The sequence below is a fragment of the Pleurodeles waltl genome, unplaced genomic scaffold (assembly GCF_031143425.1).
Source record: "Pleurodeles waltl isolate 20211129_DDA unplaced genomic scaffold, aPleWal1.hap1.20221129 scaffold_39, whole genome shotgun sequence".
Taxonomy (NCBI): Eukaryota; Metazoa; Chordata; class Amphibia; order Caudata; family Salamandridae; genus Pleurodeles; species Pleurodeles waltl.
The window spans coordinates 8,073,914-8,090,208 of record NW_027150097.1 but is presented as its reverse complement, the minus strand read 5'-3'; the positions used below and the strand labels follow the sequence as shown (position 1 = coordinate 8,090,208).

The 16,295-nt window shown below is 45.8% G+C and overlaps 5 non-coding genes across 5 annotated transcripts; all 5 read right to left on the bottom strand.

Annotated features, from left to right (window-relative positions):
- Positions 1 to 1,056: 1,056 nt before the first annotated feature.
- On the bottom strand, positions 1,057 to 1,139 carry TRNAL-CAG (transfer RNA leucine (anticodon CAG)). Its single transcript has one exon. It is a non-coding gene; the product is annotated as a tRNA-Leu (tRNA).
- A 2,348-nt stretch (positions 1,140 to 3,487) lies between these two features.
- Positions 3,488 to 3,570, bottom strand: TRNAL-CAG (transfer RNA leucine (anticodon CAG)). The gene has a single exon. It is a non-coding gene; the product is annotated as a tRNA-Leu (tRNA).
- A 3,562-nt stretch (positions 3,571 to 7,132) lies between these two features.
- Positions 7,133 to 7,215, bottom strand: TRNAL-CAG (transfer RNA leucine (anticodon CAG)). Its single transcript has one exon. It is a non-coding gene; the product is annotated as a tRNA-Leu (tRNA).
- Positions 7,216 to 8,346: 1,131 nt separating this feature from the next.
- On the bottom strand, positions 8,347 to 8,429 carry TRNAL-CAG (transfer RNA leucine (anticodon CAG)). The gene has a single exon. It is a non-coding gene; the product is annotated as a tRNA-Leu (tRNA).
- A 3,562-nt stretch (positions 8,430 to 11,991) lies between these two features.
- Positions 11,992 to 12,074, bottom strand: TRNAL-CAG (transfer RNA leucine (anticodon CAG)). Its single transcript has one exon. It is a non-coding gene; the product is annotated as a tRNA-Leu (tRNA).
- Positions 12,075 to 16,295: the final 4,221 nt, after the last annotated feature.

The following is a 16,295-nucleotide window of genomic DNA, read 5'->3' as shown; positions in this document are numbered from 1 at the left end:
TTTAATGTCCTCTGTATTTTCAATTCCAGACCTTCCTGCTCAGGGAAACAGTGGGATCTGAAGCTGATGAAGGAGAGAGGATGGATCATCCTGACAGTGGATCCGGTGGTGACTGCTACTAATTCTCAATCATCTACTACATGGGGTGTGGACTTGCAGAATTTTGAGCCAGTGCATATGGCCGGTGGTGACTGCTACTAATTCTCAATCATCTACTACAGGGGGTGTGGACATGCAGAATTTGGAGCCAGTTCAAGATTCAGATCAGGAGGTGCCTGGCTCCATACCAATCAACTCAGTGCCTCTGAGACAAGGACTTGAACGGTACAGTTTGAGTCCTCGACCGCCATGCTCAACGCGGCTGCAAGGATTCGGGGTGGATTGACTGAATGTGGTATTTATTGTTGTGTACTATTCTTGTATAGTGGTTTAGTATAGTATCTTTTTTTTGAGCAGCTATGTTTGTTTTGTATTGGTTAAGGAGAAATGTTGTGTTCGTCATGGGCACGCCTATGATGCACACCAAGGGAGGTAGGGAGTGTTAGTCTCCCCCGAGTTTTGGAGTTGGATGGTAGGCGCGGTGACGTGGAACCGGAGAGAATAAAAGGTCAGGGAAGGTGTTCCTCGTGGCCAATGACTCTATATTATTCTCTGTGTATTTATTAAAACTTATCTGCGAAACAGGCACCGTGTGTGCACGATGCAACACACCCCTCCCATGCCCTGAATACAGAAGTTAAAAACCAGCTGTGATTGGGACGCAGGGGACCCTGGTGCCACTGAACCTTCTGCACTGTGAACCTGCTGAACTATTGACAGCTGCGCTCTTGATATGTAGGGTCGAAATCTTTATCTCTGCCCCTCTATTACGATTTGTTGAAGATGCTGTGATTTCCCGCTTTACCGATTTACTGCGATTTAGCCAACTTCAGGAAATTAGTGCAAGCAACGGACAATAGATCTTATCGATAATTTACAGAAACTATTGACATTGTTTTTGATACGGGTGCTTGGAAAAAAAAAGTCCAAAAATGTATCCTCCTCGCAAAAGACATTTGTCAGAAGTGGGATTCGAACCCACGCCTCCAAAGGAGACTGCGACCTGAACACAGCGCCTTAGACCACTCAGCCATCCTGACACTCTTGACACTACACTGATGGCTCAATTTCCAGCTTATAAACCAAAATGAGTGCCATGTACTGAGTGAATGTTGTTTAATGTCCTCTGTATTTTCAATTCCAGACCTTCCTGCTCAGGGAAACAGTGGGATCTGAAGCTGATGAAGGAGAGAGGATGGATCATCCTGACAGTGAATCCGGTGGTGACTGCTACTAATTCTCAATCATCTACTACATAGGGTGTGGACTTGCAGAATTTTGAGCCAGTGCATATGGCCTGTGGTGACTGCTACTAATTCTCAATCATCTACTACAGGGGGTGTGGACATGCAGAATTTGGAGCCAGTTCAAGATTCAGATCAGGAGGTGCCTGGCTCCATACCAATCAACTCAGTGCCTCTGAGACAAGGACTTGAACGGTACAGTTTGAGTCCTCGACCGCCATGCTCAACGCGGCTGCAAGGATTCGGGGTGGATTTACTGAATGTGGTATTTATTGTTGTGTACTATTCTTGTATACTGGATTAGTATAGTATCTTTTTTTTGAGCAGCTATGTTTGTTTTGTACTGGTTAAGGAGAAATGTTGTGTTCGTCATGGGCACGCCCATGATGCACACCAAGGGAGGTAGGGAGTGTTAGTCTCCCCCGAGTTTTGGACTTGGATGGTAGGTGCGGTGATGTGGAATCGGAGAGAATAAAAGGTAGGGGAAGGTGTTCCTCGTGGCTAAAGACTCCATATTATTCTTTGTGTATTTATTAAAACTTCTCTGCAAAACAGGCACTGTGTGTGCAAGACGCAACACCCCCACCCCTCCCATCCCCTGAATACAGAATTTAAAAACCAGCTGTGATTGGGACGCAGGGGACCCTGGTGCCACTGAACCTTCGGCACTGTGAACCTGCTGAACTATTGACAGCTGCGCTTTTGATATGTACGGTCGAAACCTTTATCTCGGCCCCTCTATCACGATTTGTTAAAGATGCAGTGATTTCCTGCTTTACCGATTTATTGCGATTTAGCCAACTTCAGGCAATTAGTGCAAGCAACGGAAAATAGATCTTATCGATAATTTACAGAAACTGTTGACATTGTTTTTGATACGGTGCTTGGGAAAAAAAAGTCCAAAAATGTATCCACCTCGCAAAATACACTTGTCAGAAGTGGGATTTGAACCCACAACTCCAAGGGAGGGTGCGACCTGAACGCAGCGCCTTAGACCACTCAGCCATCCTGACACTCTTGACACTCCACTGATGGCTCAATTTCCAGCTTATAAACCAAAATGAGTGCCATGTACTGAGTGAATGTTGTTTAATGTCCTCTGTATTTTCAATTCCAGACCTTCCTGCTCAGGGAAACAGTGGGATCTGAAGCTGATGAAGGAGAGAGGATGGATCATCCTGACAGTGAATCCGGAGGTGACTGCTACTAATTCTCAATCATCGACTACATGGGGTGTGGACATGCTGAATTTTGAGCCAGTGCACATGGCCGGTGGTGACTGCTACTAATTCTCAATCATCTACTACAGGGGGTGTGGACATGCAGAATTTGGAGCCAGTTCAAGATTCAGATCAGGAGGTGCCTGGCTCCATACCAATCAACTCAGTGCCTCTGAGACAAGGACTTGAACGGTACAGTTTGAGTCCTCGACCGCCATGCTCAACGCGGCTGCAAGGATTCGGGGTGGATTGACTGAATGTGGTATTTATTGTTGTGTACTATTCTTGTATAGTGGTTTAGTATAGTATCTTTTTTTTGAGCAGCTATGTTTGTTTTGTATTGGTTAAGGAGAAATGTTGTGTTCGTCATGGGCACGCCTATGATGCACACCAAGGGAGGTAGGGAGTGTTAGTCTCCCCCGAGTTTTGGAGTTGGATGGTAGGCGCGGTGACGTGGAACCGGAGAGAATAAAAGGTCAGGGAAGGTGTTCCTCGTGGCCAATGACTCTATATTATTCTCTGTGTATTTATTAAAACTTATCTGCGAAACAGGCACCGTGTGTGCACGATGCAACACACCCCTCCCATGCCCTGAATACAGAAGTTAAAAACCAGCTGTGATTGGGACGCAGGGGACCCTGGTGCCACTGAACCTTCTGCACTGTGAACCTGCTGAACTATTGACAGCTGCGCTCTTGATATGTAGGGTCGAAATCTTTATCTCTGCCCCTCTATTACGATTTGTTGAAGATGCTGTGATTTCCCGCTTTACCGATTTACTGCGATTTAGCCAACTTCAGGAAATTAGTGCAAGCAACGGACAATAGATCTTATCGATAATTTACAGAAACTATTGACATTGTTTTTGATACGGGTGCTTGGAAAAAAAAAGTCCAAAAATGTATCCTCCTCGCAAAAGACATTTGTCAGAAGTGGGATTCGAACCCACGCCTCCAAAGGAGACTGCGACCTGAACACAGCGCCTTAGACCACTCAGCCATCCTGACACTCTTGACACTACACTGATGGCTCAATTTCTAGCTTATAAACCAAAATGAGTGCCATGTACTGAGTGAATGTTGTTTAATGTCCTCTGTATTTTCAATTCCAGACCTTCCTGCTCAGGGAAACAGTGGGATCTGAAGCTGATGAAGGAGAGAGGATGGATCATCCTGACAGTGAATCCGGTGGTGACTGCTACTAATTCTCAATCATCTACTACATAGGGTGTGGACTTGCAGAATTTTGAGCCAGTGCATATGGCCGGTGGTGACTGCTACTAATTCTCAATCATCTACTACAGGGGGTGTGGACATGCAGAATTTGGAGCCAGTTCAAGATTCAGATCAGGAGGTGCCTGGCTCCATACCAATCAACTCAGTGCCTCTGAGACAAGGACTTGAACGGTACAGTTTGAGTCCTCGACCGCCATGCTCAACGCGGCTGCAAGGATTCGGGGTGGATTTACTGAATGTGGTATTTATTGTTGTGTACTATTCTTGTATACTGGATTAGTATAGTATCTTTTTTTTGAGCAGCTATGTTTGTTTTGTACTGGTTAAGGAGAAATGTTGTGTTCGTCATGGGCACGCCCATGATGCACACCAAGGGAGGTAGGGAGTGTTAGTCTCCCCCGAGTTTTGGACTTGGATGGTAGGTGCGGTGATGTGGAATCGGAGAGAATAAAAGGTAGGGGAAGGTGTTCCTCGTGGCTAAAGACTCCATATTATTCTTTGTGTATTTATTAAAACTTCTCTGCAAAACAGGCACTGTGTGTGCAAGACGCAACACCCCCACCCCTCCCATCCCCTGAATACAGAATTTAAAAACCAGCTGTGATTGGGACGCAGGGGACCCTGGTGCCACTGAACCTTCGGCACTGTGAACCTGCTGAACTATTGACAGCTGCGCTTTTGATATGTACGGTCGAAACCTTTATCTCGGCCCCTCTATCACGATTTGTTAAAGATGCAGTGATTTCCTGCTTTACCGATTTATTGCGATTTAGCCAACTTCAGGCAATTAGTGCAAGCAACGGAAAATAGATCTTATCGATAATTTACAGAAACTGTTGACATTGTTTTTGATACGGTGCTTGGGAAAAAAAAGTCCAAAAATGTATCCACCTCGCAAAATACACTTGTCAGAAGTGGGATTTGAACCCACAACTCCAAGGGAGGGTGCGACCTGAACGCAGCGCCTTAGACCACTCAGCCATCCTGACACTCTTGACACTCCACTGATGGCTCAATTTCCAGCTTATAAACCAAAATGAGTGCCATGTACTGAGTGAATGTTGTTTAATGTCCTCTGTATTTTCAATTCCAGACCTTCCTGCTCAGGGAAACAGTGGGATCTGAAGCTGATGAAGGAGAGAGGATGGATCATCCTGACAGTGAATCCGGAGGTGACTGCTACTAATTCTCAATCATCGACTACATGGGGTGTGGACATGCTGAATTTTGAGCCAGTGCACATGGCCGGTGGTGACTGCTACTAATTCTCAATCATCTACTACAGGGGGTGTGGACATGCAGAATTTGGAGCCAGTTCAAGATTCAGATCAGGAGGTGCCTGGCTCCATACCAATCAACTCAGTGCCTCTGAGACAAGGACTTGAACGGTACAGTTTGAGTCCTCGACCGCCATGCTCAACGCGGCTGCAAGGATTCGGGGTGGATTGACTGAATGTGGCATTTCTTGTTGTGTGTTATTCTTGTATACTGGATTAGTATAGTATCTTTTTTTTGAGCAGCTATGTTTGTTTTGTATTGGTTAAGGAGAAATGTTGTGTTCGTCATGGGCACGCCTATGATGCACACCAAGGGAGGTAGGGAGTGTTATTCTCCACCGAGTTTTGGAGTTGGATGGTAGGCGCGGTGACGTGGAACCGGAGAGAATAAAAGGTCAGGGAAGGTGTTCCTCGTGGCCAATGACTCTATATTATTCTCTGTGTATTTATTGAAACTTATCTGCGAAACAGGCACCGTGTGTGCACGATGCAACACACCCCTCCCATGCCCTGAATACAGAAGTTAAAAACCAGCTGTGATTGGGACTCAGGGGACCCTGGTGCCACTGAACCTTCTGCACTGTGATCCTGCTGAACTATTGACAGCTGCGCTCTTGATATGTAGGGTCGAAACCTTTATCTCTGCCCCTCTATCACTATTTGTTGAAGATGCTGTGATTTCCCGCTTTACCGATTTACTGCGATTTAGCCAACTTCAGGAAATTAGTGCAAGCAACGGACAATAGATCTTATCGATAATTTACAGAAACTGTTGACATTGTTTTTGATACGGGTGCTTGGAAAAAAAAAGTCCAAAAATGTATCCACCTCGCAAAAGACACTCGTCAGAAGTGGGATTCGAACCCACACCTCGAAAGGAGACTGCGACCTGAACGCAGCGCCTTAGACCACTTGGCCATCCTGACACTCTTGACACTGCACTGATGGCTCAATTTCCAGCTTATAAACCAAAATGAGTGCCATGTACTGAGTGAATGTTGTTTAATGTCCTCTGTATTTTCAATTCCAGACCTTCCTGCTCAGGGAAACAGTGGGATCTGAAGCTGATGAAGGAGAGAGGATGGATCATCCTGACAGTGGATCCGGTGGTGATTGCTACTAATTCTCAATCATCTACTACATGGGGTGTGGACATGCTGAATTTTGAGCCAGTGCACATGGCCGGTGGTGACTGCTACTAATTCTCAATCATCTACTACAGGGGGTGTGGACATGCAGAATTTGGAGCCAGTTCAAGATTCAGATCAGGAGGTGCCTGGCTCCATACCAATCAACTCAGTGCCTCTGAGACAAGGACTTGAACGGTACAGTTTGAGTCCTCGACCGCCATGCTCAACGCGGCTGCAAGGATTCGGGGTGGATTGACTGAATGTGGCATTTCTTGTTGTGTACTATTCTTGTATACTGGATTAGTATAGTATCTTTTTTTTGAGCAGCTATGTTTGTTTTGTATTGGTTAAGGAGAAATGTTGTGTTCGTCATGGGCACGCCTATGATGCACACCAAGGGAGGTAGGGAGTGTTAGTCTCCCCCGAGTTTTGGAGTTAGATGGTAGGCGCGGTGACGTGGAACCGGAGAGAATAAAAGGCCAGGGAAGGTGTTCCTCGTGGCCAATGACTCTATATTATTCTCTGTGTATTTATTAAAACTTATCTGCGAAATAGGCACCATGTGTGCACGATGCAACACACCCCTCCCATGCCCTGAATACAGAAGTTAAAAACCAGCTGTGATTGGGACGCAGGGGACCCTGGTGCCACTGAACCTTCTGCACTGTGAACCTGCTGAACTATTGACAGCTGCGCTCTTGATATGTAGGGTCAAAACCTTTATCCCTGCTCCTCTATCACGATTTGTTGAAGATGCTGTGATTTCCCGCTTTACCGATTTACTGTGATTTAGCCAACTTCAGGAAATTAGTGCAAGCAACGGACAATAGATCTTATCGATAATTTACAGAAACTGTTGACATTGTTTTTGATACGGGTGCTTGGAAAAAAAAAGTCAAAAAATGTATCCACCTCGCAAAAGACACTTGTCAGAAGTGGGATTCGAACCCACGCCTCCAAATGAGACTGCGACCTGAACGCAGTGCCTTAGACCACTCGGCCATCCTGACACTCGTGACACTGCACTGATGGCTCAATTTCCAGCTTATAAACCAAAATGAGTGCCATGTACTGAGTGAATGTTGTTTAATGTCCTCTGTATTTTCAATTCCAGACCTTCCTGCTCAGGGAAACAGTGGGATCTGAAGCTGATGAAGGAGAGAGGATGGATCATCCTGACAGTGGATCTGGTGGTGACTGCTACTAATTCTCAATCATCTACTACATGGGGTGTGGACATGCTGAATTTTGAGCCAGTGCACATGGCCGGTGGTGACTGCTACTAATTCTCAATCATCTACTACAGGGGGTGTGGACATGCAGAATTTGGAGCCAGTTCAAGATTCAGATCAGGAGGTGCCTGGCTCCATACCAATCAACTCAGTGTCTCTGAGACAAGGACTTGAACGGTACAGATTGAGTCCTCGACTGCCATGCTCAACGCGGCTGCAAGGATTCAGGGTGGATTGACTGAATGTGGCATTTCTTGTTGTGTACTATTCTTGTATACTGGTTTAGTATAGTATCTTTTTTTTGAGCAGCTATGTTTGTTTTGTATTGGTTAAGGAGAAATGTTGTGTTCGTCATGGGCACGCCTATGATGCACACCAAGGGAGGTAGGGAGTGTTAGTCTCCCCCAAGTTTTGGAGTTGGATGGTAGGCGCGGTGACGTGGAACCGGAGAGAATAAAAGGTCATGGAAGGTGTTCCTCGTGGCCAATGACTCTATATTATTCTCTGTGTATTTATTAAAACTTATCTGCGAAACAGGCACCGTGTGTGCACGATGCAACACACCCCTCCCATGCCCTGAATACAGAAGTTAAAAACCAGCTGTGATTGGGACGCAGGGGACCCTGGTGCCACTGAACCTTCTGCACTGTGAACCTGCTGAACTATTGACAGCTGCGCTCTTGATATGTAGGGTCGAAATCTTTATCTCTGCCCCTCTATTACGATTTGTTGAAGATGCTGTGATTTCCCGCTTTACCGATTTACTGCGATTTAGCCAACTTCAGGAAATTAGTGCAAGCAACGGACAATAGATCTTATCGATAATTTACAGAAACTATTGACATTGTTTTTGATACGGGTGCTTGGAAAAAAAAAGTCCAAAAATGTATCCTCCTCGCAAAAGACATTTGTCAGAAGTGGGATTCGAACCCACGCCTCCAAAGGAGACTGCGACCTGAACACAGCGCCTTAGACCACTCAGCCATCCTGACACTCTTGACACTACACTGATGGCTCAATTTCTAGCTTATAAACCAAAATGAGTGCCATGTACTGAGTGAATGTTGTTTAATGTCCTCTGTATTTTCAATTCCAGACCTTCCTGCTCAGGGAAACAGTGGGATCTGAAGCTGATGAAGGAGAGAGGATGGATCATCCTGACAGTGAATCCGGTGGTGACTGCTACTAATTCTCAATCATCTACTACATAGGGTGTGGACTTGCAGAATTTTGAGCCAGTGCATATGGCCGGTGGTGACTGCTACTAATTCTCAATCATCTACTACAGGGGGTGTGGACATGCAGAATTTGGAGCCAGTTCAAGATTCAGATCAGGAGGTGCCTGGCTCCATACCAATCAACTCAGTGCCTCTGAGACAAGGACTTGAACGGTACAGTTTGAGTCCTCGACCGCCATGCTCAACGCGGCTGCAAGGATTCGGGGTGGATTTACTGAATGTGGTATTTATTGTTGTGTACTATTCTTGTATACTGGATTAGTATAGTATCTTTTTTTTGAGCAGCTATGTTTGTTTTGTACTGGTTAAGGAGAAATGTTGTGTTCGTCATGGGCACGCCCATGATGCACACCAAGGGAGGTAGGGAGTGTTAGTCTCCCCCGAGTTTTGGACTTGGATGGTAGGTGCGGTGATGTGGAATCGGAGAGAATAAAAGGTAGGGGAAGGTGTTCCTCGTGGCTAAAGACTCCATATTATTCTTTGTGTATTTATTAAAACTTCTCTGCAAAACAGGCACTGTGTGTGCAAGACGCAACACCCCCACCCCTCCCATCCCCTGAATACAGAATTTAAAAACCAGCTGTGATTGGGACGCAGGGGACCCTGGTGCCACTGAACCTTCGGCACTGTGAACCTGCTGAACTATTGACAGCTGCGCTTTTGATATGTACGGTCGAAACCTTTATCTCGGCCCCTCTATCACGATTTGTTAAAGATGCAGTGATTTCCTGCTTTACCGATTTATTGCGATTTAGCCAACTTCAGGCAATTAGTGCAAGCAACGGAAAATAGATCTTATCGATAATTTACAGAAACTGTTGACATTGTTTTTGATACGGTGCTTGGGAAAAAAAAGTCCAAAAATGTATCCACCTCGCAAAATACACTTGTCAGAAGTGGGATTTGAACCCACAACTCCAAGGGAGGGTGCGACCTGAACGCAGCGCCTTAGACCACTCAGCCATCCTGACACTCTTGACACTCCACTGATGGCTCAATTTCCAGCTTATAAACCAAAATGAGTGCCATGTACTGAGTGAATGTTGTTTAATGTCCTCTGTATTTTCAATTCCAGACCTTCCTGCTCAGGGAAACAGTGGGATCTGAAGCTGATGAAGGAGAGAGGATGGATCATCCTGACAGTGAATCCGGAGGTGACTGCTACTAATTCTCAATCATCGACTACATGGGGTGTGGACATGCTGAATTTTGAGCCAGTGCACATGGCCGGTGGTGACTGCTACTAATTCTCAATCATCTACTACAGGGGGTGTGGACATGCAGAATTTGGAGCCAGTTCAAGATTCAGATCAGGAGGTGCCTGGCTCCATACCAATCAACTCAGTGCCTCTGAGACAAGGACTTGAACGGTACAGTTTGAGTCCTCGACCGCCATGCTCAACGCGGCTGCAAGGATTCGGGGTGGATTGACTGAATGTGGCATTTCTTGTTGTGTGTTATTCTTGTATACTGGATTAGTATAGTATCTTTTTTTTGAGCAGCTATGTTTGTTTTGTATTGGTTAAGGAGAAATGTTGTGTTCGTCATGGGCACGCCTATGATGCACACCAAGGGAGGTAGGGAGTGTTATTCTCCACCGAGTTTTGGAGTTGGATGGTAGGCGCGGTGACGTGGAACCGGAGAGAATAAAAGGTCAGGGAAGGTGTTCCTCGTGGCCAATGACTCTATATTATTCTCTGTGTATTTATTGAAACTTATCTGCGAAACAGGCACCGTGTGTGCACGATGCAACACACCCCTCCCATGCCCTGAATACAGAAGTTAAAAACCAGCTGTGATTGGGACTCAGGGGACCCTGGTGCCACTGAACCTTCTGCACTGTGATCCTGCTGAACTATTGACAGCTGCGCTCTTGATATGTAGGGTCGAAACCTTTATCTCTGCCCCTCTATCACTATTTGTTGAAGATGCTGTGATTTCCCGCTTTACCGATTTACTGCGATTTAGCCAACTTCAGGAAATTAGTGCAAGCAACGGACAATAGATCTTATCGATAATTTACAGAAACTGTTGACATTGTTTTTGATACGGGTGCTTGGAAAAAAAAAGTCCAAAAATGTATCCACCTCGCAAAAGACACTCGTCAGAAGTGGGATTCGAACCCACACCTCGAAAGGAGACTGCGACCTGAACGCAGCGCCTTAGACCACTTGGCCATCCTGACACTCTTGACACTGCACTGATGGCTCAATTTCCAGCTTATAAACCAAAATGAGTGCCATGTACTGAGTGAATGTTGTTTAATGTCCTCTGTATTTTCAATTCCAGACCTTCCTGCTCAGGGAAACAGTGGGATCTGAAGCTGATGAAGGAGAGAGGATGGATCATCCTGACAGTGGATCCGGTGGTGATTGCTACTAATTCTCAATCATCTACTACATGGGGTGTGGACATGCTGAATTTTGAGCCAGTGCACATGGCCGGTGGTGACTGCTACTAATTCTCAATCATCTACTACAGGGGGTGTGGACATGCAGAATTTGGAGCCAGTTCAAGATTCAGATCAGGAGGTGCCTGGCTCCATACCAATCAACTCAGTGCCTCTGAGACAAGGACTTGAACGGTACAGTTTGAGTCCTCGACCGCCATGCTCAACGCGGCTGCAAGGATTCGGGGTGGATTGACTGAATGTGGCATTTCTTGTTGTGTACTATTCTTGTATACTGGATTAGTATAGTATCTTTTTTTTGAGCAGCTATGTTTGTTTTGTATTGGTTAAGGAGAAATGTTGTGTTCGTCATGGGCACGCCTATGATGCACACCAAGGGAGGTAGGGAGTGTTAGTCTCCCCCGAGTTTTGGAGTTAGATGGTAGGCGCGGTGACGTGGAACCGGAGAGAATAAAAGGCCAGGGAAGGTGTTCCTCGTGGCCAATGACTCTATATTATTCTCTGTGTATTTATTAAAACTTATCTGCGAAATAGGCACCATGTGTGCACGATGCAACACACCCCTCCCATGCCCTGAATACAGAAGTTAAAAACCAGCTGTGATTGGGACGCAGGGGACCCTGGTGCCACTGAACCTTCTGCACTGTGAACCTGCTGAACTATTGACAGCTGCGCTCTTGATATGTAGGGTCAAAACCTTTATCCCTGCTCCTCTATCACGATTTGTTGAAGATGCTGTGATTTCCCGCTTTACCGATTTACTGTGATTTAGCCAACTTCAGGAAATTAGTGCAAGCAACGGACAATAGATCTTATCGATAATTTACAGAAACTGTTGACATTGTTTTTGATACGGGTGCTTGGAAAAAAAAAGTCAAAAAATGTATCCACCTCGCAAAAGACACTTGTCAGAAGTGGGATTCGAACCCACGCCTCCAAATGAGACTGCGACCTGAACGCAGTGCCTTAGACCACTCGGCCATCCTGACACTCGTGACACTGCACTGATGGCTCAATTTCCAGCTTATAAACCAAAATGAGTGCCATGTACTGAGTGAATGTTGTTTAATGTCCTCTGTATTTTCAATTCCAGACCTTCCTGCTCAGGGAAACAGTGGGATCTGAAGCTGATGAAGGAGAGAGGATGGATCATCCTGACAGTGGATCTGGTGGTGACTGCTACTAATTCTCAATCATCTACTACATGGGGTGTGGACATGCTGAATTTTGAGCCAGTGCACATGGCCGGTGGTGACTGCTACTAATTCTCAATCATCTACTACAGGGGGTGTGGACATGCAGAATTTGGAGCCAGTTCAAGATTCAGATCAGGAGGTGCCTGGCTCCATACCAATCAACTCAGTGTCTCTGAGACAAGGACTTGAACGGTACAGATTGAGTCCTCGACTGCCATGCTCAACGCGGCTGCAAGGATTCAGGGTGGATTGACTGAATGTGGCATTTCTTGTTGTGTACTATTCTTGTATACTGGTTTAGTATAGTATCTTTTTTTTGAGCAGCTATGTTTGTTTTGTATTGGTTAAGGAGAAATGTTGTGTTCGTCATGGGCACGCCTATGATGCACACCAAGGGAGGTAGGGAGTGTTAGTCTCCCCCAAGTTTTGGAGTTGGATGGTAGGCGCGGTGACGTGGAACCGGAGAGAATAAAAGGTCATGGAAGGTGTTCCTCGTGGCCAATGACTCTATATTATTCTCTGTGTATTTATTAAAACTTATTTGCGAAACAGGCACAGTGTGTGCACGATGCAACACACCCCTCCCGTGCCCTGAATACAGAAGTTAAAAACCAGCTGTGATTGGGACGCAGGGGACCCTGGTGCCACTGAACCTTCTGCACTGTGAACCTGCTGAACTATTGACAACTGTGCTTTTGATATGTAGGGTCGAAACCTTTATCTCGGCCCCTCCATCACGATTTGTTGAAGATGCTGTGATTTCCTGCTTTACCGATTTACTGCGATGTAGCCAACTTCAGGCAATTAGTGCAAGCAACGGACAATAGATCTTATCGATAATTTACAGAAACTGTTGACATTGTTTTTGATAAGGGTGCTTGGAAAAAAAAAGTCCAAAAATGTATCCAGCTCGCAAAAGACACTTGTCAGAAGAGGGGTTTGAACCCACATCTCCAAGGGAGACTGTGACCTGAATGGAGCACCTTGGACCACCCGGACATCCTGACACTCTTGACACCAGACTGATGGCTCAATTTCCAGCTTATAAACCAAAATGAGTGCCATGTACTGAGTGAATGTTATTTAATGTCTTCTGTATTTTCAATTCCAGACCTTCCTGCTCAGGGAAACAGTGGGATCTGAAGCTGATGAAGGAGAGAGGATGGATCATCCTGACAGTGGACCCTGTGGTGACTGCTACTAATTCTCAATCATCTACTACATTGGGTGTGGACTTGCAGAATTTTGAGCCAGTGCATATGGCCGGTGGTGAGTGCTACTAATTCTCAATCATCTACTACAGGGGGTGTGGACATGCAGAATTTGGAGCCAGTTCAAGATTCAGATCAGGAGGTGCCTGGCTCCATACCAATCAACTCAGTGCCTCTGAGACAAGGACTTGAACGGTACAGTTTGAGTCCTCGACCGCCATGCTCAACGCGGCTGCAAGTATTCGGGGTGGATTGACTGAATGTGGTATTTATTGTTGTGTACTATTCTTGTATACTGGATTAGTATAGTATCTTTTTTTTGAGCAGCTATGTTTGTTTTGTATTGGTTAAGGAGAAATGTTGTGTTCGTCATGGGCACGCCCATGATGCACACCAAGGGAGGTAGGGAGTGTTAGTCTCCCCCGAGTTTTGGAGTTGGATGGTAGGTGCGGTGATGTGGAATCGGAGAGAATAAAAGGTAGGGGAATGTGTTCCTCGTGGCTAAAGACTCCATATTATTCTCTGTGTATTTATTAAAACTTCTCTGCAAAACAGGCACTGTGTGTGCACGACGCAACACCCCCACCCCTCCGATCCCCTGAATACAGAAGTTAAAAACCAGCTGTGATTGGGACGCAGGGGACCCTGGTGCCACTGAACCTTCTGCACTGTGAACCTGCTGAACTATTGACAGCTCCGCTTTTGATATGTAGGGTCGAAACTTTTATCTCGGCCCCTCTGTCACGATTTGTTGAAGATGCTGTGATTTCCTGCTTTACCGATTTACTGCGATTTAGCCAACTTCAGGCAATTAGTCCAAGCAACGGAAAATAGATCTTATCGATAATTTACAGAAACTGTTGACATTGTTTTTGATACGGTGCTTGGGAAAAAAAAGTCCAAAAATGTATCCACCTCGCAAAATACACTTGTCAGAAGTGGGATTTGAACCCACACCTCCAAGGATAGCTGCAACCTGAACGCAGCGCCTTAGACCACTCGGCCATCCTGACACTCTTCACAGCTCCCTCATGGCTCAATTTCGAGCGTATAAACCAAAATGAGTGCCATGTACTGAGTGAATGTTGTTTAATGTCCTCTGTATTTTCAATTCCAGACCTTCCTGCTCAGGGAAACAGTGGGATCTGAAGCTGATGAAGGAGAGAGGATGGATCATCCTGACAGTGAATCCGGAGGTGACTGCTACTAATTCTCAATCATCGACTACATGGGGTGTGGACATGCTGAATTTTGAGCCAGTGCACATGGCCGGTGGTGACTGCTACTAATTCTCAATCATCTACTACAGGGGGTGTGGACATGCAGAATTTGGAGCCAGTTCAAGATTCAGATCAGGAGGTGCCTGGCTCCATACCAATCAACTCAGTGCCTCTGAGACAAGGACTTGAACGGTACAGTTTGAGTCCTCGACCGCCATGCTCAACGCGGCTGCAAGGATTCGGGGTGGATTGACTGAATGTGGCATTTCTTGTTGTGTGTTATTCTTGTATACTGGATTAGTATAGTATCTTTTTTTTGAGCAGCTATGTTTGTTTTGTATTGGTTAAGGAGAAATGTTGTGTTCGTCATGGGCACGCCTATGATGCACACCAAGGGAGGTAGGGAGTGTTATTCTCCACCGAGTTTTGGAGTTGGATGGTAGGCGCGGTGACGTGGAACCGGAGAGAATAAAAGGTCAGGGAAGGTGTTCCTCGTGGCCAATGACTCTATATTATTCTCTGTGTATTTATTGAAACTTATCTGCGAAACAGGCACCGTGTGTGCACGATGCAACACACCCCTCCCATGCCCTGAATACAGAAGTTAAAAACCAGCTGTGATTGGGACGCAGGGGACCCTGGTGCCACTGAACCTTCTGCACTGTGATCCTGCTGAACTATTGACAGCTGCGCTCTTGATATGTAGGGTCGAAACCTTTATCTCTGCCCCTCTATCACTATTTGTTGAAGATGCTGTGATTTACCGCTTTACCGATTTACTGCGATTTAGCCAACTTCAGGAAATTAGTGCAAGCAACGGACAATAGATCTTATCGATAATTTACAGAAACTGTTGACATTGTTTTTGATACGGGTGCTTGGAAAAAAAAAGTCCAAAAATGTATCCACCTCGCAAAAGACACTCGTCAGAAGTGGGATTCGAACCCACACCTCGAAAGGAGACTGCGACCTGAACGCAGCGCCTTAGACCACTTGGCCATCCTGACACTCTTGACACTGCACTGATGGCTCAATTTCCAGCTTATAAACCAAAATGAGTGCCATGTACTGAGTGAATGTTGTTTAATGTCCTCTGTATTTTCAATTCCAGACCTTCCTGCTCAGGGAAACAGTGGGATCTGAAGCTGATGAAGGAGAGAGGATGGATCATCCTGACAGTGGATCCGGTGGTGATTGCTACTAATTCTCAATCATCTACTACATGGGGTGTGGACATGCTGAATTTTGAGCCAGTGCACATGGCCGGTGGTGACTGCTACTAATTCTCAATCATCTACTACAGGGGGTGTGGACATGCAGAATTTGGAGCCAGTTCAAGATTCAGATCAGGAGGTGCCTGGCTCCATACCAATCAACTCAGTGCCTCTGAGACAAGGACTTGAACGGTACAGTTTGAGTCCTCGACCGCCATGCTCAACGCGGCTGCAAGGATTCGGGGTGGATTGACTGAATGTGGCATTTCTTGTTGTGTACTATTCTTGTATACTGGATTAGTATAGTATCTTTTTTTTGAGCAGCTATGTTTGTTTTGTATTGGTTAAGGAGAAAAGTTGTGTTCGTCA